At 45.0% G+C, this 26,920-nt stretch overlaps 1 long non-coding RNA gene across 2 annotated transcripts in view; it reads right to left on the reverse strand.

Annotated features, from left to right (window-relative positions):
• Positions 1–26,920, reverse strand: part of LOC307210432 — a 121,848-nt gene that overhangs the window by 13,495 nt on the left and 81,433 nt on the right. Inside the window, exon 5 of one of the 2 annotated variants that reach the window (XR_013835995.1) lies at positions 8,477–9,112. The exons of the other annotated variant lie outside the window; for it this stretch is intronic. This is a non-coding gene — a long non-coding RNA (uncharacterized lncRNA). Of the gene's footprint in view, positions 1–8,476; positions 9,113–26,920 lie in introns of those variants that run through there. 2 annotated transcript variants of the gene reach the window in all.

Raw genomic sequence — 26,920 nt, forward strand, 5'->3', positions numbered from 1 at the left:
CTGAGCCCAGACCAGGAAACTGTTTTTAGTACTAGAATTGAGCTCACAGTCTTTTCACATAAATATCCACTCCTGGTGCCCCTCCCCAAGCTTTATTTGATTCAGCAGCCTAATTTAGGGGACACACACACACATATTTATGTTGTTGCTAGTCTACTGGAGGCTCCAATACTTTGGCCACCTCATGAGAAGAGAAGACTCCCTGGAAAAGACCCTGATGTTGGGAAAGATGGAGGGCACAAGGAGAAGGGGATGACAGAGGACGAGATGGCTGGACAGTGTTCTCGAAACTACCAGCATGAGTTTGACCAAACTGCGGGAGGCAGTGGAAGACAGGAGTGCCTGGCGTGCTCTGGTCCATGGGGTCACGAAGAGTTGGACACGACTAAACAGCAACAATCTACTGGAAACTACCCAGAGATCTGACACCAGTTGCTGGAAACTGCAGGAGGGGAAAGTCTGCTTGAGCTCAGGTTCTGCTTGCTGTTTCCCACAGGCATCTAGTTGGCCCCCATGAGAACAGGATGCTTAACAAGATGGGCCATTGGTCTGATCTGGCAGGTTCTTCTTGTGCTCTAAAGTGTGCCCACCCCTGTTCTAAGCTACTAAACCCATTTCCTCCTTATTTTCTGCTGTAACCAACTAACACTATTTCCCTGCACAATGTCTTCTCTCACCATCTCCAACTAATGCCATTGCCACAACTGTAGGCATGTTTGCCTGGTTGTATATCCCAAGGGTGGGAAAGAACTGGCCTAGGCAGTGGGGTGGCGGGGGTTGTAGTAAGTGGAAAGGAGAGGATACAAGCAAGATATGCAAGGAAGGTCACCCTCCTCCAGGTCCTGCTCCTCACCCTCCTTGAGTGCTTGTGCCTGGCTGAAATGTTTCCTTGAGCTCTCGCTTGCCTGCCTGGAGAAGTGGGGGGTCTGTTTGTTCATTAGCAATTTCTAGGATTGTATGCTTGGAATGTAGGCAATTGAACTAAGAGCAGATCCATACTGTGCATTGGAAGCAAATCCAGTGCATATTTAAAGCATGTTACTTTCCCCAAAGAATCCTGGAAACTGTAGTTTGTTAAGGATGCTGGGAATTCTTTCTCTGTGAGGGGGGAAACTACAGCTCCCAGGATTCTTTGTGGGAAGTACTGTGCTTTCAATGTGTGTTGGATGTGCTTCAAATGTAAGGTGTGGATCTCACTAGTCACACCTGCTGCTCCACCCACTTTTGCTCCTGCCACCCCCCTCCCCACACACCCCACTGATATGCAGCTCCTGAAAGGTTGTCAATGAGGAAACAGCCTGGGGGCTGAACAACTTCCTCCACCCTGATACATCCCACTGAACTGAGCAGGAGTGGAGAGGACTTACTTCTAACATGCTGAGAATTTAGTTGTAACTCTCTCTTTTTACATCACAAAAAGATCCCTTGCAGCATTAAGAGAGTGAGAGATTCTTGTGATATAAAAAGAGACTCTCCCCTTCCGCAGAGTCTCTCCCCTCCCGCAGTCTCTACTTAACTGTAGATCCCAATCATTAACCCAGTGATTCAGTTGTCATTGTTACCTCAGCTAGCTGGCAGATAATTCTCACTGCCCCAGAGTCTAACCCTAGCACAACTGTAAATAAGGGAAGCAGTCTCCTCTTTTAAGTAACTTCTATGGTAAGTAACCGAGCTGAGAAATCACTGTGTTTGTGCAAAACTCATCAGACAATCCCATAATAACCTATTGAGGCCAGGACTCAATGGCCACTGTAATGGCAAACTATTTATGCTGGCTAAATAGTGATTTGAAGGAAGCTGAAAAGAGAGGACATAAGGAAGAAATGCACTGAGAAAACAGCTGCTTCAACAGCATGGCTGCACCAAACCCCTCAGAAAACAGCATTTTTGGGCTGATGCCTTACTGGTGGAAAGCGGGCAGAGAAATATAGGATGTGTCTCCTTCCCCAGTACAGACAAACCCCAGTTCCATAGTGGTTCAGATTGCTTGCGCCACAAATCCATCTAGCCTCAAATGAATGTTCTCTTGCAGGGGGAGGGGGAGTCTTAGAAGAGGCACCCAGAGCTCCACAGACTCATAAGATGTAGTCCATCCATTTCTTTGAAGGTCTTTCCTTCAGCTCCAGTTTCATAGACTCCCATGGGCCAGACACAGCCCTCTCCTCTTCCCACTGCAGGGCACTTCCAGCAATGCACCGAGACCCTCCCTGATTTCAAGGGAACCGCAAACTCTTCCGAGACTCTGACCTACATTCTTTCATTCCAAGGACATCTTTGGAAGGCACCAGGGCACTTAGCTTTCACATCTCACATTACTTAGCACCAGGCGCCATCTTTCCTCATATCTCCAACACCCTTCTTAATTACTCTTCATACCATCATTTCTCATGGAAATCCATTTCTCTCAAGGCAAATGTGAAGGTGAAAGGTTACAAAGTATTGAAACAAAACTCCCATCCTCAAGGGGAGGGGAAAGAAGGAAAAACCCCATCAGGTCCGACCTTCCTCCCCACTGAGTTTAACAGCACACACACACACACACACAAACACAAGGACTTTTTCTCAGAGTAAACTTTATTTTGAGATTTGGATTTGGCAGGTTAAAATTAGCTCAGTTTGTTAAGAAGTCCTGTACCTAGATTGCTAAAGGACTGTGGAAATTTGAGTTCTTGAGGGAGAAAATATTCAGGCACCTCTTCCATTAATATATAAATATATAATACATTTGAATGGCATTTGTTGCCAGTTATTGGCCCCACGATATTTACAGATATGACCTTCCCATCCTTCCTTGGTGAAACGTTGCTTGGTGCTCAACATTCCTGAAGTCCTGAAAGCAGGAATGGGACACATCTCCTTTGGATATGTCTCCAGGTAAGCAGCAATTCACACAGATCTACAGTCAAGGAGGTCCATGCTGCTGCCAGCTTCATCCTGGAGCTGTGGCAGCCACCTGTGAAGCCAGGATTGGAGCCAAGCAGCTGTCATTGCCTCTGGGTTATTGCTAAATAGATTCCTGCCAATGCTATGTACCCCATGCCCTTGTAACAAAGCCGCCTGGGTTCCCTGCGTTGCACAGCCGCTGCCTCTGCTTGATTAAGGCTTCCAGTGGCATATGCTGATAGGGGTGGTGGTAACCAGGGAAAGATCAGGCCAAGGAAGGTATGGCCGTCAACCCAACACAACTGGACTCTTCTGTTTCTAGGACATTGCCTTTCATAGCTAGGTCTTCCCCACTCGATCTTGGCAGCCCGAGAGACCAGGCTAGTAGCTAAAGCCAAAGGGAGGCAGGAAGAGAACTAGAAGCCTATTATGGTCCTCCATCATCAGCAACAATGGTTTCATCACCAGTTATGAAAATGAACGGACCATTGTTACAGCTAAGAGAAACCCAACAGGGGGGAAAATGACAATAATGAAAGAAAGGAAACATTTTGAATAGAAAGCAAATAACTCAAATGTGAATAAACTGAAAATCAATTGGAGCACTGCTACCCAGCATAAATGTTTTAAAAGTACAATTTTGGGAATTGTGTTTCTTTTGTTGTTTAGAATTCAGATATTTTCAAATGAGTGGAATATACCATTCAAATTGCATATTTATTTATTCCCTAGAGTTAATCTGGTAACCTCTAGATTAGATTACTGCAATGCATTATATTCAGGCTCCCTCTGAAGATGGTTCGGAAACTGCAGCTGGTGCAGAATTCAGTGGCCAGCTTGCTGATTGGGACAAGACAGTGTGAGCATATTACACTGATCCTACTTAAATGGCTCAGGACCACCATACCTCAAGGACTGCCTCTGCCCATATAAACCAACCTGGACCCTGAGGCTCTTGTTCATGTGCCTCCTCCATGAGAGGTCTGGAGGGTGGCAACACAAGAATGGGCCTTTTCTGTGGTGGCTCCCCATTTGTGGAATGCTCTCCCCCTTGAGGATCGTCTGCCTGCAACTGCATTACATATATTTAGGTGACAGATGAAAACGTTTTTCTATAACCAGGCCTTTGACTGATTAACATTTTCTGTCCTGTTAAATGTGTTTGTGGGAGGGGACTATTGTTTCTGTTTTATTATGTATTTTGTGTTCTCATTTTGTATTTTTATGTTGTAAACTGCCCTGTGATCTTTTGATTAAAAGTGGTATTTAAATTTAATAATAAAAATAAAAATCTATTCCAGTTCCCCCAGAACTGTGCGGCTGGTCAGTTATGGAGGAGAAGCTGCTGGGTATTCTGGAAGAGACGTGAAGAAGGAGATATTGTAATTAATCTAAGAGAAGAGTCTTCAGGCTATGAGCATTACTAAACTACAAATATATATTGGCTTTGTATCAGTTGAATTATCAAGGCTTACCCCCCCCCCCAAAGAATCCTGGGAATGGTAGTCTGGTAAGGGAGTGTAGTGGAGCACTTTTTCTTTTTCTTTTTTAATTATTGTTTATTTAGATCTCTAGCCCCATCACAGAATACAGTTGCCTGACTTCCCTGGGGGAGATGGAATGACTATTAGAGCAGTCAGTCTTTCTGTTTTCCAGACTGTTTTTCTGCTTTTATGATTAATTTTAATTGATTTTATCCACCATATGCTTTTTGTAATTTTTATGCTTAGAAACTTTGGTGATTAAATGGTATTTTAAGAGCTGAAATAAAATTAAAAACAAACAATGAGTGGCACAAGAAACAAGAAGCAGTGCTGGCCAGGAGCAGCTAAGAATTCTCTGGGCTTAAGGGTCTCTTTTGGACACTTGATTCCACAAACAGCATTCCCTGTGCTGCTGTGTTCACAAAGGCATTGTAAGGAACCAGTGGCAGGCTGAATGTCTTACTGAACAGAAGAGAAGAGCATGAGCTGCTTTATTCTTAAGTGCCACCTCTCCTCAAAGTGGACTACAGTGGTTACGCTTCAGGTTACAGATGCTTCAGCTTACAGACTCCGCTAACCCAGAAATAGTACCTCGGGTTAAGAACTTTGCTTCAGAGTGAGAACAGAAATCGCCCGGTGGCGGCACGGCGGCAGCAGGAGGCCCCATTAGCTAAAGTGGTGCTTCAGGTTAAGAACAGTTTCAGGTTAAGAACGGACCTCCAGAACGAATTAAGTTCTTAACCCGAGGTACCACTGTACTCAACTGAGTCTTCGTCTAGGGCAGTTTCAGGCATTCTGATTCCCTGGAGACATTCTAACCTCCTGCTGTATATCATCATTCCCCTCAACATGACTCATCCAGGCTGCTGCATCCCAGGATACGCATGGCTGGTGCTCTTAGTTCTTGGTCTACTACCACGCATCGCATCAGGAGGCACAACAGGGCTGTACAGCGTGGAGGAGCCTATCTCCTCATGTGCCTCTCTGTTATAACAAGTAGTAACAGGAATGTGTGTATGATATGTCACCATCACAGCCAGCATTTTCCCATCTCCCACAAGCTGCATCCAATGATCGGAGAACAACAGGAAAGCCCTGAATGCCATATCACACGGTAATTTTCGAAGCATTATCAGAGAGTCTGGTTAAGCCGGGGTGGGGAATGTGGCCCTCCCAACCCTTACTAACCCCAGGCAGCATGGCCAAAAGTCAGGGCTGACAGGAGTTGTACTCCAGTGGCATCAAGAGGGCCACCATTTCCCCACCCTTGGATTCAGCTACAGTCCTAGAGAAAGGTCTGTTCTTTCCGTATACAGTGGTACCTCTGGTTACGAACTTAATTTGTTCCGGAGGTCCGTTCTCAACCCGAAACCGCTCGTAACATGAGGCACGCTTTTGCTAATGGCGCCTCCCGCTGCTGCTGCGCTGCTGGCATGCGAATTCCACTTGCATTATGGGGCAAAGGTCGCAACCAGGAGCATCTACTTCTGGGTTAGCAGAGCTTGTAACCTGCAGCGTTCACAAGGGAGACGGTACGTAACACGAGGTTCTACTGTAGCTGCCATCTTCCTAGTGACACAGCTACAAAGTAGCCAGTTTGATTAGCGGGAAAGGATGCAAAAATGGGATAGATAACTAACCTCATTAGAGAATATAATTCAGGAAGGGATACGGGACACTTAGAAGGCTCATGTGTAACATGAATTTTGACAATAAGGCTGGGAATGAAAGGAAATGATGAGCCATTATAATCCAGGGATGGGGCCCTGCAGATGTTGTTAGGCTACAACTTCCATCATCCCTAATAGTTGGCCATGTTGACTGGGGCTGATGGGAGCTGACGTTCAACCACATCTGGAGGGCCACATGTCTCTCCCCCCATCCCTCTTGTGAACTAACACTTTTCATGGAGATCTGCTGAGGCTATGACAGCTGGTGAGGTTTTTTTTTTTTTTAGTCTTAAAAAAATAATAATCATTTCATAAAGGCTGAAGGAGAACTCAGGAACTCACAGCTGTTGTATCTAGAGGCACACCATTATGCATGGTGGCAAAAATAGTTTGGGAAGCTCAAGCTCATCAATTTCATTTTGAGATGATTTCGCAAACAGGTGGCTCTGCTGATGAAAAGAAGACCGGACACCACTCAAGGCAGCAGAATAAGCAACTGAGCCCTCCAACAACATCTATTAAGAGGCAGAAATACCAGGTTTAAAGGCCAAGTTTACACAAGCAGCTCTGCCATGGAATACATTGTTTGCAAAGGCTGCAACTTGCTGATATGATGAACAGAGGCAGCCATGCGGAAGGCCCACTGCTCATACAGAACTCTATTTGCATTGAGTTTTAGCATGAAGAGGTTAGAGAACTTACGATAGTATGACATCATCACATATAGATATGAGACTATAATATTGTATAAAGGAACAGTTGCCAATATGACACCTGCAGGAGCAGTGACACCCTTGAGATCTTCCCCTGATGTCAACAAAGCCTCTTGAGCCCCCTCACTCATTGTGATCTTGGTCGCGAGGGTGATTACCTTTTTTCTTCAAGAAGTACATAAGAGCTGAAGGAAGAAGTGGGAAGAGTGATGCTCTTTCCTACTTCGTTTTTCACTTCCAAGGCCTTTTCAAGGCTGAGATAAATTCTGCTGGATCTTAGTTTTACACAGATACCTTAGGAAGGTAAAGTGGGTGCACACTTTCTTTCTGTGTCTTTGGAGTGGAGGTTGTTCTGGAGAAGATGACCACAGTACTTGCTTACAAACCCCAAGGTGCCCAAGGGCCTAAAAATATAGAACTGCAGGTGAAATGGAGGATTCCTCACGGAGAGAAAGGTAAGTTGCTTAGAAGTCCAGTTACTTATTTATTTATTTCTTTAATAAAATTTATTACACCGCTTGATTGTTAAAACAAAAACCTCAATGTGGTTTACAAGATAATGAATAATTTTTTGCAGAGGTGCAACTATCTCTAGCCCAGACAAGAATGTAGGGGATGATACATTTTAAACACAAGCAAAGTGCAAAAATGGTAGCTACTAGTGGTATCTGGCTGTGCTAGAAAGGCAGGATAAAGGAGTGTGGAGGTTTTGTAATGATTCTAAAACTGCCAGCTATTTTCAGGATGCAACCACCCCAGCAAAATCTAATTGGGTTGTGAAAAATGTAGAAAATGGGATCAGGAAACAGGATGCTTTTATTTCAAAGAGAAAGTCTGCGTTCTCTGACACAAAAAAAGAGAATTACGTGCGAGTACTTCAACTTAATGTGCTGCTGTTGATGGACAAGGACCCATAGCTCTGTGACAGAGCAATCGTTTGGCACACACAAGGCCCCAGTTTCGGCCTCAGCACCTTCAGCTGTGGTGGGGAGGAGGACCACAGGAACCAGGACTGGGGAAGCAGCCCCTTTCTGCCTGAGACCTCTGAAATCCAGAGCCAGTCAGATGTTGTTTTTATTGTGGGATTTTTTTTTAAGGCAGCAAACATCTTTTTAAAGACAACAACAACACATAAACAATAAAGCAATCACAAAAGCAACAAAACAGTGGCAATCAATAAAGTAGTACATCAAAGAAAGCAACTTAAAAAAAAAACACCTCACTGAAGGGGGACCAATGGCTCACTGCAACAAAATGTCTTTCAGACTATAGGTAAAGGTAAAGGGGCCCCTGACCGTTAGGTCCAGTCGTGACTGACTCTGGGGTTGTGGCACTCATCTCGCTTTATTGGCCAAGGGAGCCGGCATAAAGCTTCCAGGTGATGTGGCCAGCATGACTAAGCTGCTTCTGGTGAACCAGAGCAGCGCATGGAAATGCCGTTTACCTTCCCGCTGGAGTGGTACCTATTTATCTACTTGCACTTTGACGTGCTTTCAAACTGATAGGTTGGCAGGAGCAGGGACTGAGCAACGGGAGCTCACCCCATCGTGGGGATTCGAACCGCTGACCTTCTAACTGGCAAGTCCTAGGCTCTGTGGTTTAACCCACAGCGCCACCCGCGTCCCCTTTCAGACTATAGTGCACCCCAAATTCATACAGGCGGAGAGGCCCACTTTACATCTGCATGTGTCTCCCAAACCAATTACTCCTGAGTGAACATAGCCCTTGGCAGAAAAAAGCAGTGAAGACCAACAAAAACAGCGCTGTGCAGACCCTGAGGAGCAAGGTGTTCCAACAAGTAGTTGCTAGGTAGACCATGAGTCTGCCTCAGAATAAAGTGGATCCATATGGGTTGCTTGGCCTAGTGACTCATTCCTCAGTCTAGATAACTCTAAGCTCTTTGTCTGTTTGAAATGCTCTCCTGTTGAGGTGAACTTAACATGCACCTGTGATGTTTGCATAATGCACAACTGGAAATAGATGCAAACCATCTGTTTTGCAGGATCAGACCATCTTGAATCTGAATCCACATTAACTCCAGGCTTCTGCCCCCGTTGCTAGAAGCAACGGAGGGAATGAGCTGACCATAGCTCAGTGTCATCCTTTTGCAAAGACAGCAGGAGCCCAGCAGGCCCCTTACAAGTCCAGGAACCCTAAATCCCCACCAGTCCCTGCTATGACAACAGGAGGGCATGAAATCCATAGGTTTCAAAGAATCCTGAGCTTCAAAACCAAAGGTGTCGTTTTTGACCTTTAAAGGCCCTTCAAGACCTAGCATCCTCACACCTCTCAGGGTTCCACTCTCAGAGATTTTGATGGTGGCAGGAAGACTCTGGACCTTTCCCCAAATAGCTCCAAGGCTCTGGAAAGAATTGCAAGTGGAGGTGAGTCAGTATGCCTCCCTGTTAAGCTATACAGAGAGCTTTCTAAATCTTATTTATTCAAGCAAGCTTGGGGGAATTGAACAGGTGAAAATGATCTAATAGTGCTACCTGTGAGAAGGAAAGGAATTTGTGCTGCTAATGTTTTATGGTTGCTGTTGCTTTTGTTATGCTGTGTACTATTTATATCATCAGCTATTTTATGTTTTTGTAAGCCGCCTTTAGCATTTATGGGCGGGCTTTTAATATATATAGGTATATATTTTTAATCACCCTGATACCATACAGGTATCAAGAGAAATGAGGAGTCTTGCACACGCATCTAACATGTCATTCAAACACGTCACTCCCTTTGGCACAGAGAAGCCCAATCTTCTCAAACTCTGGCTGTTCTTGAGCTGCACTGATGTTCTTAGCAAGATAGCATCTGTGTGTTCACCTGCTCTGGCATGTAAACAGATGGGTTCTGTTCTGAGTAGGCATGGGTGTGCAACTGTTTGTGCATGTGGATGTGACAATGCATGTGTGCGCCCTCATTTTTTGTATAACTGTGTGCTGCTCTTGAGCATCTGTGTGCAGAAACATGTGCATCCTTGGATTTGCCAGTTTTAAAGACTGTGTGCACGCCTGCCTTTGTGATGGGGTTTGTATTTGCATATTCGTAAGCTTGTATATGCAACCTTGTGCACATGGCGAGCTTCTTTGCCTGGCAGCCTCCTCTGTGTATATATGTACAAGGGAGCAGAGTTTGTTTCCATGTGCAGGAACGGTATGTGTGTCACGCCCTCAACCATCACACAAGAATGCATGGCTGTCGATGGCAGAGGCTCCCCTAGGAAATAGGAATTGGATTCTAATGATGTCAACACAGTATGAATAACACGAGACACAGGGAGGCAGGGGAAAAAAGGGATGTGATACCCTGATGTGTCCCTCCCACCCCCACCCTGGCACCGTGACGACCGTTGCTAGGAAGCAGAGAAAATTTAATTTTGCAACATTAATCTGCCGTCTTGAGAGAACCTCCTTCTGGATCGGGAAGGAGAGAAGACAAAGGGGGACAGTCATAGTGACAGCTAGGACACAGGGTCTGCAGTGATTCCTTCCAGTGCTATAAATGTGGGGCTTCTGAGACTGCCTGGGTTCAAAACAAAACATTAACAGCTCACTCTTCTGGAGGAGTGTTGGGTTTTGTAGACTTAGAGGAGACGGTTGGGAAGTCTAAATTTCCCATCTCTAAGGAGAGAGAGAGAGAGAGGGAGGTCTAATGGTTAACACTAGGGGATTTGAATGCCAAGGGTCCTGGAATCTAACCATGGAAGGAGAGTCGGGTTTGTGTGGATAACCCATAGTAGACCCAGACATACTCCTCTGGTGCTCTCTTACCATCTTTTGAAAGACAGACTAGTCATAGCTCAGTGGCAGAACACAGACCTTGCATGCAGAACGTTCCAGGTTCAATCCCGGCATCTCCAGGTAGAGCTAGGGAAGACCCTGTCTGAAACCATTTAGAGCCACTGCTGATTTGCATAGGCAATACTGAGCTAGTTGGACCATTGAACTTGCCTGGTATAATAAGGCAGCTCCCTATTTTCCAAGACTGGGTCTGCCACAGTCTGAAGGGCATTCATCACAAACCATGAAAAGTTCCTGTAGGGTCTGGGTTTAATTCCAACCACATGAGTCATTAAATCCTTCTATCTCCCAGTCAAGTGCTTTTAAGAGCACAGGATTCATAACTACATAAATACTCAGTGTGATCTGTGTTGACTGCAGGTCAAAATCAAAGATTTGCGCACTCAGGAAAGCTGAAGTCTGCAGGCTTGCTATAAGCAAAATACTTTATGCAAATTAAACAGCTTATGAACATTTGATTTACACAACTTTGGTTTCCAGCATACAGTTGTCATTGGATCAAGACGCTAATTTTTTCAGCAGCCCTTGGTTCCAAGAAGAAGACGGGAGGGGAAGTTTGCACACATTTCAGACAGGTTTGGCACCACTCGGATTCAAAATGCACAGTAAAGAAAACACATTCATAGCTCCATAGTTTGCTGTCTCTCCTCCAAAAAGACAGAGGCATCCACATGGAGCACCCGACTCATAGACTGTGGTATGGAATCTGCATTGAGAAGGGGAAGGGAATGCATCACTCCTCCATCACCTGCAAGCATGTATACTCTAAAGCTCAGCCACCCCAGGCAATTCTTTGGGGAAGGGCTGCTTTATATGCAAAACATCCCAGGTATCTTCAGGTGGGAGAGATTCTTGCCTGAAACCCTGGAAAACAGCAGACAATCAGTGCAGACAATGCTGAGCTGGAACCTACTCTAAGGCACTAGATTCAGGTAGGTAGCCGTGTTGGCCTGATGCAGTCATTTGCTCTAAGGCAGTTTCCTGTTGTCCTCCTAAATCCCTTCAACTGCCCCTTTAGGACACTTACAGATGTAATGTATTTTGTGAGTGACTGGCACTCTGAATCACAGCACTAGCCACCCATAAGCCACATGTTGAAGGTGCCAATCAGCACAAGTGACAAAGCTCCCATCTACCAAAAGGCCTACACATTAGTAAGCACCCAAGCCTGCGGCAGTATTGCTTCTGAGGAAGGCCCAGCTAGAGGCTGAAAGCCTTCTCAGGAAAGTCAGCTGGCTGCCGCACATCCACACCATACAAGTAAAGCAAGTAAACCCTGAGGTTTTCAGAAATATGGGAAGGGGAACCCATGCTTTCAAAAACATGACCAAGGGGGCAAAAAACAGCTTGGGATATTCAGCATCAACTGGAAAACAAAAAGAGAAAATTTGGGCTTATAGTGGGCAGGGGGGAGGCAGTGAAATGTCCTGCTGAAGCTCCTCACATTTTATAGTATTATGGAGGAAAGTATGGTTGTCTGGAAACTTGAGCAGGAGCCATCCTGCTGGGAGGTGAGGAGACACTTCAACAATTTATTTCAGGTCACCCTTGTTGTACCTAGAAGGCTTAGGGGAATGCCTTATTTCCACTCTGCGCTCTGTTGATGCCTGCCTGGGGGTCTTTATTTCTCTTTGCCTCAATTTCCTCATAGAAGAGTGCCCCTTCCCTTCTGTACTCTTGTTTGTCTGGCTTCTACTTCAGTGGGTGCTTTGAAACTCATTCACACCTGTCTCTGAAAAGCTCTGGAGGAAGCCAGGGAGACAGTCAATTCTTCCACTTTAGCTATTTAAAAAAATTTCCCTGGTAGAAAGAGGAAGTTCTGTCCCCTGCCGCCTGCTGGTGAAAGGCAAACAGCTGGTGTCAGTGGCACAATGGACCATTCACTGAGACGGCCTCAGCTTCTCAATTCTGAGCCATTGTTCCCTGCCCATTCCTTTCCTGTCCCTGACCTTCCTGCTTTGTTTGAGCCAAGGCAAGGGTCTGCCCCCACCTTGGCACCAGAAAAGGAAGAATATGTGCATTTCCACGACCAAACAGGAGCCAGCAAAGGCAGGTGCACCCTTAGGTGTCAGCCAGAGTATTTGGATCCCTGTACACCTGAGCATGCTGCTCAGCCATGGCTAAGGTACAAACACTTGCTTGTTATTTGAGGGTTGCAAAGATTAATTTATTAGACAAGGCACACTACTGTGTTTCCATGGACTTAAAGGACCAGTCTGTTGTGGTTGGGCTCCAGGTGCTGATTCATTATTAGAGTGAAGCCGGAGGTTTTTCCCTTTGTTTTTGTAGTGTTGCATATGTCAAGACAGACTGTGTGCTAAGCACTGCCATAACAGTAATCATGAACCCCACAGAAAGCTAAATAAAGTGTGCAGAGAGTCCTGTAGGATCATTGCACCTAGATGTAGTGTAGGGATCTCCCATATAGCACGTGTAAACATTATGTCATGTATCTGAGTGCTTACCGTACGAAGGGCTGGCAAACAGAAAGAGGGTCCTGTTGTGGACTGAGTTTTATCGATTAATTTATTTATAGGCCACTTTGGGGGAGGACCCCTGCCAAGGCATAATATAGGAAAACAGACCATGTTATATAAACCTAGACTCATAAAAGCATCCACTGTTGCTTACAGGTGGTTTATGCTTTTAGGGTTAGGGCCAAGTTCCAGGAACCAGTATGATACTGGACTGCTGGAGGTCAGAACTTATAAGGCCCCTTCTAGAGGAGAAAGGCAACATAAAATAAAATACGAGGCCAAGAATGAACTGAGTTCAGCAAGCATGATGGGGACAGAGATAGAATACATTCTTTGCATGCAAATGATGCAAAGACTACATCCTGCACCAGACCTGGACTGCTTTTGCCTGGCTCGAATGTGCCCTTGATCTGTGTGCTGATTGCCTGGATGGAAAATAGAGAGACTGTGATCACAGGCCCACCATCCAGGTAAAGCACATGGTGTCCTGTCCCATACACTCCTCCACCCAAAAATAAAAAAAATCCTGGGGACAGAGGTTTGTCAAATGAGCTGACAGTTATGTAGCTCTGTAAGGGAGTAAACTACCATTCTCATATTTGGGGGAAGCCATGTGCTTTAAATGGACAGTGTGGGTGTGTGCAGACATCTATGACCTTTCTATGGCTGAAAAGTAGCCTACCATAGGAAGCTGAAAAGCACATTCATTGCTCTGCCCACTTTTGCCTCTGCCTCCCCCCACAACTGGATGTAGCCCCTGCAAGGTTGCCCAAAAGGGAATGCAGCTCTTGGGTTGAAAAAAGGTTTCCTTGCCCCTCTTAGATATTCCTCACCTCCCAAGACTCTTACATTCTATGGACCACATGGTCTGAGAACCACTGCAGCCCCCTATCCTATTTCGCTGTTCTTAGCAGCTGTTCTCCCCCTTGTATATTTGTGCATTTGTGTTTCCTTGCATCTGGTTAACACACTGCACATTAGTCTTTGTTCAGCTTTTATTTTGCCATTTTCAGCTCAGTTCTCCACTTCATCAAGATCATCTGCGCAAGTCCACCCACACATTTGCAGTCTTTCCCAGTTTATTTATCTGCCACTGGTTTTAAGATGCTCAAGATGAACAATTCAGATGGGATGTTTCGCCACTGCTAGGCTTCCATTTTGTCAAGAAAAGAACATACCCAATCCCCAGCAGAGTCAATGGCCCTCACATTCTTTTGGCTTTCCAATCAGCCTTGTAACTAGAATAGAATGAGGGCTGAGAAGATAACTTCCTAGAAGTCCCGGGTGTGGTGTCCCTTCCACCTCTATCAGGACCTTGTAAGAGCAGAGTGGAAGACATCTCTGTAGAATCTCAACCAGAGACAGATTGGCCAACCACCCTAGAAAGAGCATGCATGTATTATCATGGCTCAGGTTTGCTATTTCTTGCACATCATAGGCTATATAAGGCAGCATAAGGAAGAACTTGCCCACACTTGGATCTCTTTGGCCTGGCTTCAAGTGGATTGTCACAAGCCTTGTGGAGATATATTGGTGGGAGTGGTCTTACAGGAAGGAGAAGGGGGGGAATGGGGACCTGCAGGAATTGGACCCCAGCGGGGTGCGGGATGATGATTCAGACCCCAGAGAGAGACCAAATGGACTGCCATTCATTCATGTATTTTATTTGTATGCCACTTTTGCACACACAAAAATCATGTTTCAAAGCCTGCAGATAGATCAGACAGCAAGCCAGCCTCATCAACTCCACCTCCAGTGCCAAGAATGTGAAGATGATTGTGCTGATGCAAAGAGACTCAGCAAACCCAGCCTATTCAAAGCAGTGCCCACTTGCTTGCCAACCAGGCAAATGACTGTGCCCACCCTGCTCTTCAAAAGGAGAGCCTTGGGGGCATGTCAAGTGTTGGGACTATGTCTTAGCTTGTGGTTTGCCATGTATCTTAACTTGACCGATGTGCTGTGCAACCTCTGTACCACAGTGTTCTATGCATGAAAACCTTTGGCAAACACTGCATTGAGAGTCCAAGTACTGTGTCTACTAGTGAGAGCCAGGACAGGGGTGGTTTTTACCCACATGGAGCACTGCATTCAGTACTGGGGAACCTTAGGGAAAGGATTCTAGACTGCTTGATCCAATGAGCTGGCCGTGCTCAATCATTTCCCTGAAAGCCATGGTTCTTTCCTGCACGCTGGCCTTTTTTGCCACATCTCCCTTCTGCAAAGTAGGAAAAAACAGCCCATAACACCCCTCCCCACAGATAGACCAAGACCTTCATTCAAGCTAGGACTGATGGGCATGACCTCTCTAAACAGACTCAGAGGAACCAGGATCACAGCTGCTAGTAGATCAGAGGTGCAAGTCCAACTAAAATGTAGCCTGAAATGTAAAAGTCAAACCTGACTTGTCTTTCGTAAATGAAAATGATGGGATGAAAACAGGAACCAGAAAAACTGTAAGCAAAATACCAGCCACCTCCAGTGTTTCACTCATTCAAATGAGCTTTTTCTGTAAAAAGATGGAATATGCTTTTCTTCAGAAACAGAGCAGCTGGGTATGTATGTACGTGGTTAGGAACATAGGAAGCCGCCTTATAGCAAGTGAGACTGTCTATCCAACTATCCCAGGATTGTCTGCTCTGGCTGGCAGTGGTCCTCCAGAGTCTCAGAGCTTGCTTCCTACTGCTTTTTTCTTTTTCTTTTGGAAGGTGGGAGTTTCTCACCAACCACTAACAGATACAGGTTCCCTGCCACCTGAAGCACCTATATCCCTGGCACAATACTCAAACGGAGACACCTATCTTACTCCCTGCAGCACAGTGCCCCCTAGTGCCCCCTTCTGTTCTGCAACATCATCAAAGGCACGCCACAAATTGGGCTTTGAAATAAGAAAGCACCAAAAAGGAATGAGGGTAGAGGCCGCATGGCAGGAAAGAGGGTGAGAGATATATTGTGCTCCAAGCGCAATTGAGGAAAATGCAAGAATGCAAGCTGACATTTTGAAGAACATAACAGACGGTCAAAATAAAATAAAAAAATTCCTTCCAGTAGCACCTTAAAGACCAACTAAGTTAGTTCTTGGTATGAGCTTTCGTGTGCATGCACACTTCTTCAGATACCTGAAGAAGGTATCTGAAGAAGGTATCTGAAGAAGTGTGCATGCACACAAAAGCTCATACCAAGAACTAACTTAGTTGGTCTTTAAGGTGCTACTGGAAGAATTTTTTTTATTTTATTTTGACTATGGCAGACCAACACGGCTACCTATCTGTAACTATAGCAGACGGTATCAGTATTGCCGCCTCCTCCAACTTCTCGTTTTTCTCTTCCTCCACCCTTACAGGTTTCAACAATTTCCCTTTCTCCATAATGCTGACCAACCAGGAGACCAGGACAAGCTGAACACCAGCATAATTTGGGTGGGTGTGCTCAAATTCAAACCAGATGTGCATTTGATCCTTGTGACAGTGGCCTACGAGGTTTGTATCTGATGCCTGCCCCCTCTTTGCATTTTTCAACTGTATACAGGAAAGTGGCTAGAAAATAACTCAGGGGACTAGTGAATGAGAGACCATGAAGTCCAGAGAAGTTTCCAGAGAGACCTACAAAATGGATTTCACACTTCTAACAGGCCCTTCTGACATTTCAGAGGTGCCTCCCTCAGCTACTTCTGTTTTAAACAACAACACACAGTAAAAACATGTAGGATTTTCCCTAGCACACACTGTAGTGGCACATGTATACCTTGCTGTGCCAAATCTCTATATACTAATAATACCAATTCAAGTATTTTATGCTTACGTAGCCAAAACATAATAATGATGCCCAAGAGAGAACAGCAGATTTGGGGTAACATCAAGGTATGCACAAATTAAAAAAAAACTGAAGGGAAAATCCTAGGAAGGTGAACCCCTAAACAGCCTCATAATAACTCGCTGACATGCAATTTTAGGAGACTGGAAGAGAGAGAAAAAGCCCTGAGAAGTGGGTAAGAGGAGGAATAGAAGGGAATGTCTGCAATAGAAACACAGGTGTGTGTGAGTGTGTGGATGTGTGACAGAAAGAACTATATTGTTGTCTGGATAGGTCAGTTCCTGATTCACACTGACAAGCTATTTTTCAGTGTCCCCTGGGATGGAAGAGAAAGCTACCCAAAGGCATCAATGGAGAAATCAAATAATTTAATGTAACAGGGACCAGACCTTCTATTCCATCTCTCCCCCTTCAAAGAAAAAAAGAAACGAAAAGGATAAGAAGCACCAAATGGAGAGAGAAGACCCAAATGTCCCAATGTGCATGTTCACTGGGCATGGAGTACTGAGTTGTGGGGAGAGAGAAGTAAGGGGAGGGGAAGCCGAATGACTAGAACATGAACAAAACCATTCCACACTGAAACATTTTGTGTTTTTTTATTATTATTATTTATTAAGAAACTATAGCCCAGTTTTCAATCAAAAAGATTCTCCAAGTGGGGCATCAATTATAAAATTAATGATATGAATAAAACCCTAAGACTACCCAAGGACAAGAGCTGGCACTAAAACAAAAACAAAACAAGAACATTTTCCTGCAGCCTCCCTCAATCTAAATCTAGATTTGAATCCTGACGCATCTTAATTTGACTAAGAAGAGGCCACCTACGGCGTTCTCTGCAGTACAGCGCCCCCTGCCCTAGAGGTGTGGCACAACAGTTTCCTAGGGGGTAGCCAAGCCTTCCCCTGCTCTCCTCCTGTGCCAGACAAGACTAACAATGACTGAAAGAGGAGAGTGCCCCCTATTGAGCTTCTGTGCCCTGCATGGAGTCATCCCCATGCCCCTCTCTCCATTTCTATTTATACCAGCACCTGGGGAGGTTTCTAATCGGCTAGAAATCTGGTCTGCCTTCATTGTAATAACTTTAAACCAGGTTGCTTTTCTGTACCAATTACAGGTTAGTAAGGCTGGTTGCCACAGCAACAGCAGCTGTGAGCCCCCCCAAGGCGCCGCTCGATACCTTGATTCCTTTATAAAAGGGGGAAAAAGACAAAAAGGTGGGAAATATATATATAACCCTCTGCCTAGACTTAAAGGGCCAGAGGCAGCTAAGGCATTGCTACTGTGGTAACCAAGACTGTGCAAGTGTGAAGCTAAAGAGGCTTACTTCTGGACTGGTTGGGACCTACACACACACACACACACTCTTCCACCTTTTGCTCTCTAGAAGAGCACCAGAGAGTAAGAGTCTGAGGCTGGAACAAAAGGGAGGCAAGGAATAACAGAGCTTGTTTGCCAACACCTAATATTCCATTGCTACTATGGTTGCCAGCTTTTCAGCTGACTTCTGCAGCTATGACTTTAACAGCAGCTTAACTTGCAGACAGTAACGAGTGAAAACGTTTACCCTCGTGCCATGAAACAAACTTTTGCTTGCTTATTTATCTGCATCCAGTTGCTCTTAATGCACATAGCAGGCCAGGATGCTTTTTGTTAACCTCTGGTCACTTGGCAACTCTAATGCCTACTCCACATCCTCATCAAACCCTCAAGCCACTTACTCCCGTTGGTGTTCCCTGAATCCTGCTGCCTCCCCAACAGCATGATCCATCCACCTGCCTAGAAGGCAGGCAAGCTGTTCCTTGATTCCTCCTCCTCAGGACTAGGGAACCCTTTTCACCTTGAGGGTTGCATTTCCTTGTGAGAAACCTTCCAATGGCCACATGGGAGTGGTAGGAGGGAAACATGGCCTGAACGTGGGATGTGACTCTTACCTTATAGGCTATATATTCCAGTCAGACAAAAACCAGCAACTGCATGCGTGCCTACCCTTTCCACCAGCCAAGCAAGAGGTATTCTCACAGTTCAAAGATTCGTTCCAGCCAGGCCAAAGCATTTGAGGGCCTGCAGTAGGGCCTGGGAGAGGTGTGGCTAGGAGAGAAGAGGTGTGGCCCAGGGAAAGTCTGAATGGGCAAGTAGGGAGTACCTGGTTTTCCAGGAAGGAAGAAGCAAAGGAAGGTGCTTCATGGATTGGAAGGAGTCATGCTCCCTGTTTATTACAGTGGTGCCCCGCAGGACGAACGCCTCGCAAGACGGAAAACCCGCTAGACGAAAGGGTTTTCCGTTTTGGAGGCGCTTCGCAAAACGAATTTCCCTATGGGCTTGCTTCGCAAGACGAAAATGTCTTGTGAGTTCCTGCGGGGTTTTTTTCCTCCCCCCCCCCTTTTCCTAAGCCCTAAGCCGCTTATCAGCTGATCCGCTAAAAGCCGTTAAACCGCTAATAGCGCTAATCCGCTAAGCTGTCAATGGGCTTGCTTCGCAAGACGAAAAAACCGCTAGACGAAGAGCCTCACGGAACAGATTAATTTCGTCTTGCGAGGCACCACTGTATTTCTCCAGTTTCCACCCACCATTTCCTGAGGTGTGAGCTACTGTAAAGGGACAGTGCCTGCTTCCTTTCTCTCCTCAGTGCCTCTTGCCCCTAATGTGGGTGTAGCAGGCACAGCTGACCAGACTGGGCTGCCAGCACAAAACCTGCTTCAATGAATGCCACACATGGCAGCTGCCTGACACTGGCATTTGCTCAGTGGATAGGGAGGGATTACAGCAGCCCAGCATTAGTTTCCCTAGCAGATGGCATTTATAAAAGCTATGAACTAAGTGTGTGTGTGTGTGTGTGTGTGTGTGTGTGTGTGTGTGTGTGTGTGTGAAGGATAAAGCCCAAGAGCTATGATTGCAAGAAGGAGAATTTGCAAGAGCTGTGAGGGACTGTAACAGTACAGAACCAAAGATGTGCTGGTAAAACTAGGTGTGGAGGATGGGGAAAGTGTTGAAATTAAGGGGCACTGAAGAGGATCTGTTTCCTCTTTGTCCTACAACTAATTTCACAGCGAATAATCTCCTGCTATCTGGTGCCTGCCATCAAGGGCTGGGGGTGGGGATCTGTTTCTGCCTAAAGCCAACTTGTTCCTTAGCTAGTACTTCTTATGGCACTTGCTATAGTATGTGGGCTGTCAAGAACAAGCAGGGGAAGTCTCTGGGCGGATTAATTAATCTGGAGTAAAGAGTGTAATCCTGTCTGTGTGTCCCTGTGAGCTTTTTAGGGAAGTTCAAGGAGTCAAAGAGGTCTTGGTGGTATTCTTTATTTTCTGGATATATTTGCAGGCTGCTTCACAGAGCAGCTGCCACAGAAGAACAGATGCATTAGACATCAGAGTGGAATACCTTATTTTATATCTAGATAATAACATAAGGATGCCAATAAACAAATATAAACAACTCAGAATCATAAAGCCAGATGCACAGGAAAACTATCTGGGAAAGGGAGCATGGCAAACAAGAAGTGGCCCATTTGTAAGACTATACCATAGAGGCCAAGAATTCATAAGGGAGTTCAATAACCATTGGACCCCCATCAAGATGGCCCTGTCCCTTGTCTCTGCCAGCCAAATTGATCTTACAGACAGGCATACCAGCAGGACCTCAGAAGCTGATCTTAAAGTAGGATTATTCAGGGTCAATATTGGATTGGGTCTGGAAACACACTGGTGCAAAATTGTGTCACATGTTCTGACTTGCGAGCCCCCAGCAACATCCAGGACTTCAGCAAAAAAAAGGGGGCATGGGGTGGGGTGGGATCTACGTTCACAACCATATATTATGATTGAATGGAGCTTTGCATTTCCAGTAATGAGAATGTAAAACCTCATTTGGGTAGGTGTCCATTTGCTTGAAAGAGAGGTTCTGCTCTGCTTTCTGCCTCTCATTAACAACATACACACATGTGCAGAATAGTGTGAGAGGGTCTCAAAGGTGCTTCTTAGGTAATGTGTGAAAGCACCTAGGTAATTCATTGACTATCTGAGGATGGAACATCAGAGGACTGGGGATTAGGATTTGGAGGTAAAATCAACCAAGGGAGATTAGTGGCCCAAGGCTAGGAGAGTAGAGGTGAATGGCCATTGGCAGCTATGTATGAGAGATTAGATCCCTGATGACAGAAATGCTTCTAAGGATTCACACTGATAGAGGGATAACTGGCAAACTGAACTGGAGAAAATGCTTGAGCTAGCAAGAAGCCCACTTGCTATAACTGCACACAATTAATTGGACTTGGATGATGTAGCTATCTGTGGCACATGGTGCAGCAAATGCAGTTCCTGGTAATGACGCATGGAGGGAAATCGGAAGAATGTATTCTTGACAAGCTCATATTGTTTAGGCAGTTCTAGAACAAGCAGGTTTTTCTGAAAGTGTCTGTCCCACGTTTCTTTGATGTCAGGAGTGCAGGGTTAGGGTGGGGGTGTGCTTATGTGACTGATTCATAGCATCCAATCCTTGCATAGGCAGCACACACACACACACACACACACACACACACCCTGATTCCCCAGTCATCTGCATTGCACAGTTTCAGAATCATGCAGACCCGTAATGGGGAAAGGAGACACACTCTCTCTGCATAACAAGGTATCTTCTTCTTTTTTTCAGACACTGGCTCTTCTGCTCCTTCCTGTTTTGCACCAGAATATAAAAGTGGGCCCTTTAGAACCTGTCAAACTATGAAATGAGAGGTGGCAGCAGAACTGAAATCTGCCTGGATAGTGTGATAGCTACTTTTTTGTGTCAAAGAAGTTTCCCTAGTTCCAAGAGAAAGGACTGCTCTAACCATCTCTCCCATCTATTTTCTTGCTGGAAGGGATGCAAAAAGTGACCTACAAGGTGTGCACAATCCAAGCTGGTGGGATCGAACAAAGGAACAGAGTATGTCTGAGCACGCAAGTCCAGGAATTTGTTTCCTGTGCTAGAACTGAGCCTCACACAATTCTTTCACATACGCTTGTGTTTGCATTCCCGTTTCCTGTGCACTCATGGCGTTTCCAGTGCTGAGTTCTTAATGTTAATCGTATGCATTTTCCAAAATGCATATACCGTATTTTTCACTCTATAAGACGCACCAGACCACAAGACGCACCTAGTTTTTGGAAGAGGAAAACAAGAAAAAAATATTCTGAATCTCAGAAGCCAGAACAGCAAGAGGGATCACTGCGCAGCGAAAGCAGCAATCCCTCTTGCTGTTCTGGCTTCTGTGATAGCTGCACAGCCTGTATTCACTCCATAAAACGCACACACATTTCCCCTTACTTTTTAGGAGGGAAAAAGTGAGTCTTATAGAGCAAAAAAATGGTATATCCTGTACTTTGTTATAGGATACTACTGTTTGGTGTCTTGTTTCTCAAACCAGCTTTACATTGACTGGAGTCCTTAAGGCATTCCTAATTCATCCCTAGCCAAGGTGTGAACACCTTTGCATAGGGTAAAGACATCTCTACCCCTTCATGTCCCCTGGTGTGGTGGTGCTCTAAAACCTTTGTGCTTCCCCTACCCCTGCAAGCCTTTTGGCTTCAGCAGCTTGCTTTTCTTTTTGATTTGCTTGTTTTGGTTGGTGGGGTGGACTCTCAGTGTGGTGTTACTATTGTTCAATAAGTGAGAGTCAGAAACTCTTGCTGATCTTTTTTTTTAAAAAATAATATTTATTAAAGATTTTCAAATATAACAGAAAAAGAAAAACATCCAAATTTAAAACCTAATTTTCATTGGCATCCTTCCAGGACTTCCCCTCCCCTCCCCCTCTTGTATTCCAATTCTTTCAAATAGATTCAACAAATTCTTACCCCAAATTTTAAAATTATTTATCATTGACCCAATTTAAAAAATATTTTCCCATCCCCTAAAATTGACCTGTTCCCTTCCATGAGTTCCCCTCTTTAATATACAATACAGATTAAAATAAACAGAAAAATAGAAAAAAGAATAAAATGTAATTTAACACCCTTTGGATTCCAAATTTCCCTCCCCCCTTTCCCGGTTGCGTTCCCAATGTCCGTCAATATCTACTGTCATCCTGGAGCTCCCACATCTAAACCACAGTCCTTCACCAGTCCGCTTTGCCGTCTTTTTATTAGTCTTTGCCGTCTTTTGGTCATCTTTGATTTCACATGTCCAATCTTGGAAGGAGTCTATCTTCCAACTTTGTCCAGTTCTTGTTATTCTTGTTGTTCTTGTTGTTCTCTCTCCTCCTCTTTTTTTTTTTTCCCTGCTCTCCTGCACAAATGTTCTAATTCCAAAAAGCTTCTAATTCCTCTGCAGAGGCTTTGTTATTCAGGAACAAAACATTACGTCAAGTCCCTTCCATTCTTCAATAGATAAATCTATTGTCTCCTTTAGTGTGTAGACCTCTGTAGACAAAATAGTGTTCCATTTCTGCAGTTTCCCAGGAGATAAAAAGTCCTATTCAAATTCGATGCCAACAATACTTGTAGTGTCCCACAGCTCCTCTAGAGGGATTATAGTAACTCAGTTTCCTTCCTGATCACACCCAACAGTCAAAGTAACTTATTATTCCTTGTTTTAAACAATTTATATCCAATTTGTAACAAATGTGACCAGCAAAGTCCTCGTAACAAAGTTCTCTTTTTGTTCTTCCGCTTTGACAGCTCCTTTGACAGCTGTCAAAACCTCTATTTCTCCTCTCCCGGCGCTCTTACGGATCGCTCCCGGGGTTTCCGGGGGGGGGGGTTGCCTTTTAATTCACATTCCACTTTTCTCCTCCAGTCCAGTCTTATAATTTTCCATCGCGAAGTTAATAATTTTATCAAAAAAAGGTTGCACTCGATCTTAGTTGTCAAATCCTTTGCTTTAGCTCCTCTACAACAGGGGGGAGGCTGACTTCCTTTTTGCACCTCCCCCGCTTGCTCCGAATTTAAAAAAAAAAAATTCCCCTTTTTTAATCCAAGTTCCAATTACTCACGGGTTATTCTTTTAAAGTCCAAATTTTCAATGGAAGAAGTCAGCGCTCTCCGTCAAATGGCATGCGGCTTCGCTCGGCAGGGGAAGCAGAGGACTCACAGCACTACCACCCCCCCGTCACCCGCTCCGCAGCCTTTAAAAAGGCTCCTTTGCGGGTCGGGGGGGACGCAAACGGTGCCCGCCGAGTCACCATGCCCATGGGTTTCAGCGCCCATGGTTTTTGAGGGTCCCCGTGTCGCCGGCGCGGTAGAACCCAGCCCCTGCCGAGCAGGCTCCCTCCAGAGCTCGGAGGGAGTCCGCCATTCGGCGATGGCGCCAACCCGGAAGTCAGAAACTCTTGCTGTTCTACTGCAAACCACCCTGAAATCTACCAGTAGATTCCCCTGGGTTAGAGTAGGCAGTGTTTGGAATCAAAACCAGATTTACAGTACAGTATCTTATTCCTAACTCACTACTCTGAATGGGAAATTGACTGCTCTCTGGGGCAGAGTGTGCAGATAGTGGACTTCCCCAACCCATCTGTCCCAGAAGGCTCCCTCTGTTTTCTGGTCTTCAGCCTTTTCAATATTTCAAGCCTTCTATCTTTCGGGGGAACTTTTCACACTGCTGCCTAACCCAGAACCTTTGGATATCACAGAGGATTCTAGGGTGTGTTCTAATCTAAGATGTACCCTCAGCTGGGAGTGAGCAAATCTTCCCCTTTAGGTCTCTCTTTTTCTAATTATTCCAATCATAGTTCACCACATGTCTACAACTTAAAAAAATATGTCACCCCTAAATTCCTCAGCATTTTTTAGAGTGCATTGCTCCTAATGCGCACCTTTTAGCATGCAATTTCCCCTAATATAATGCATTTGCATGTGTCATTTTCATTAATACATGAATTTGTAGACACACTCCCCCAATATACCTGTCCCTGGCCATTCTTACTGAGCTTCTTTCTTGGGCTGCGTGTGAACCAAATGCTGCCTTTCAAGGAATTTTGTCTGTCATTACTGGAGTTTCTCATTGAGGAACAACCAATTGTTAGGATATTTCCGTTCCACCTTAAAAGGGAGCAGGATGTTTGTGTCACAGCCTGCGTGTTTCCTGTTCACAGGATGTTTCTGTTGTGTCTATGCTTTCGTTTTCTCTCTGTGCCTGAACACGCAAGCAGGCAGTCATGTTTTTTCCTTTGTTCTGACCAACGCTGAATAAACTTCTAAATAATGCTCTCCTGCGTGCATCTTTCGCTGTACGATTTCTGCTGATAGAGCGTGCATCAGCTCTGGAATGTGGCAAGCTATTTTCTGGAGCTCGTGTCGCTAATTGCTGATACTGTATCTATGGGAGATTGATGGATCGTCCGGAGGCGACGTGGGGGCCATGATGGGCTTTATCTCCCTGGCAGTATCCCAACACCAATAAGCTGCCCAGAAACTCACAGGTCCCCAAAACACATTTTGAAAAGTTAAAGCCACCAGACTAATGGATACATGCTGGGCTGACAATATCACACCTGAAGTTGCAAAGCACAACCCCCTTTAATTTTTAGCCTTCTGCAAAGATCTTTACTGCTTACTCACCTGGGTGGGGTAAAGAGAGGGCAAATAGGAAGGTTTGAAACTGACATTGTGAGCTGAATGGAGAGATCTCCAAAGTAAAATTCCTTGGCTCTCCTTGAGCTTAGCGGTTTTGTCTATAGAATTATTTGTGAATTGTTTCTATATGAGTGGTCAGGTTTCAGATGGGTGACATATGCATTGCAAAAATAAAAAAATATCTTCACAACAAAAATGGCTCCTGATCACCATTCAGTCCAGGAGGTGAGCAGGGAAGAAAGGAAAATAATTTGTCAACAATGTTGTTGGTGTCCTGTGAATCTGGCCCGGTCCTTGAACAATCCAATCCTTGCCTCTATAGGCAGTGGCAATGTGTCCTCAAATTCCCTCTGTGCAGACACACTGCTCTGCTCGGTAACGCCTTGCTAGCTAAACCACACTGGAGTGGCATTTGTCTCGAGCCAGACAACTTCTGCATCATCTTGTCCCCTCTAGTCTTCCAATTTCCCTCCTGCCACCCTTGATTTCATACTGTGAGCTTTGTGGTGCAGGACCATGTCTTGCCATTTCACCTAGTCATGAGGCAAATGTTTAGGCAGAGCAGTGACTTGGTTCAGTCCAGAAAATGAAAAAATTGCCAGCAATGCCCCACTGCAGAACTTAACAAATCATTTTGCAAAGGAAGGAATGAAATAAGTAAACGAACATACAGGCAGAGTAGGTTGTTCCTTCTGTTTAAGTATTGTACTTAAATCCTTCCTGCTCTCCAACAAAGTGACTGATGGAATAAGAAGCACTGGCTAGGCCTGTGGGATTTGGAGTCCAATAGCATGTGGCAGGTTCCCCACGCCTACATAAACCATCCTCTTCTCACACACCTGTTTGACATAATACTTCAAAACAAAGTTCTAGGTGTGGGGATCTCTTTAACACATTCTGCAGTGAAGACTGATGCAGATAATTCAGTTAACTTCCCTGCAATTTCCCCATCTTCCTTTAATATTCCTCTTACACCTTTATCTTCCAAGGATTCTATTGCCTCTAGCTGGTTTCCTGGTCATTGTGCATTTAAATACATGTTTATTATTAGTTTAATTTGTTTAGTGATTTTCTTCCCTGATTTATTCTTGGCTTGCCTTGTCTTATCATAAATGATGTGACAGAGCTTGGCTCTTTCATTTCCCCCCTCTTCAGACAAGACTTTTCTTTAATGGATATCTGGTTGCCTTTTACAGCCTCAGTGACTTTGTTCTTTAACCATACTGGCATCCATTTGGACTTCAAGAAATGCTGATTAGGACAAATAATGATGGCATCTAACTGTCCTGGCTGCATATATATGGAGCATATGGGGGGTAACATATGTCTTCCCACCCACCCCAAATATGGCAAATACGGTAGCTCACATTAAAGACTAAGGCATTGTGGTAAAGCAACAACCCTTGGAGGGCGACAGATTCATCCCTGCTCTGAGAGTAGGTACAATTCACAGATCACCACTCCCTGCAAGTTTGGGTTCCCTTGCTTTCTATTCTTGTTCCTTACCAGCATCCTCCATACCCAGAAGCAGAAGGCT

The sequence above is a fragment of the Podarcis cretensis genome (genome assembly GCF_951804945.1).
Source record: "Podarcis cretensis genome assembly, chromosome: 2".
In the NCBI taxonomy this organism is placed as follows: Eukaryota; Metazoa; Chordata; class Lepidosauria; order Squamata; family Lacertidae; genus Podarcis; species Podarcis cretensis.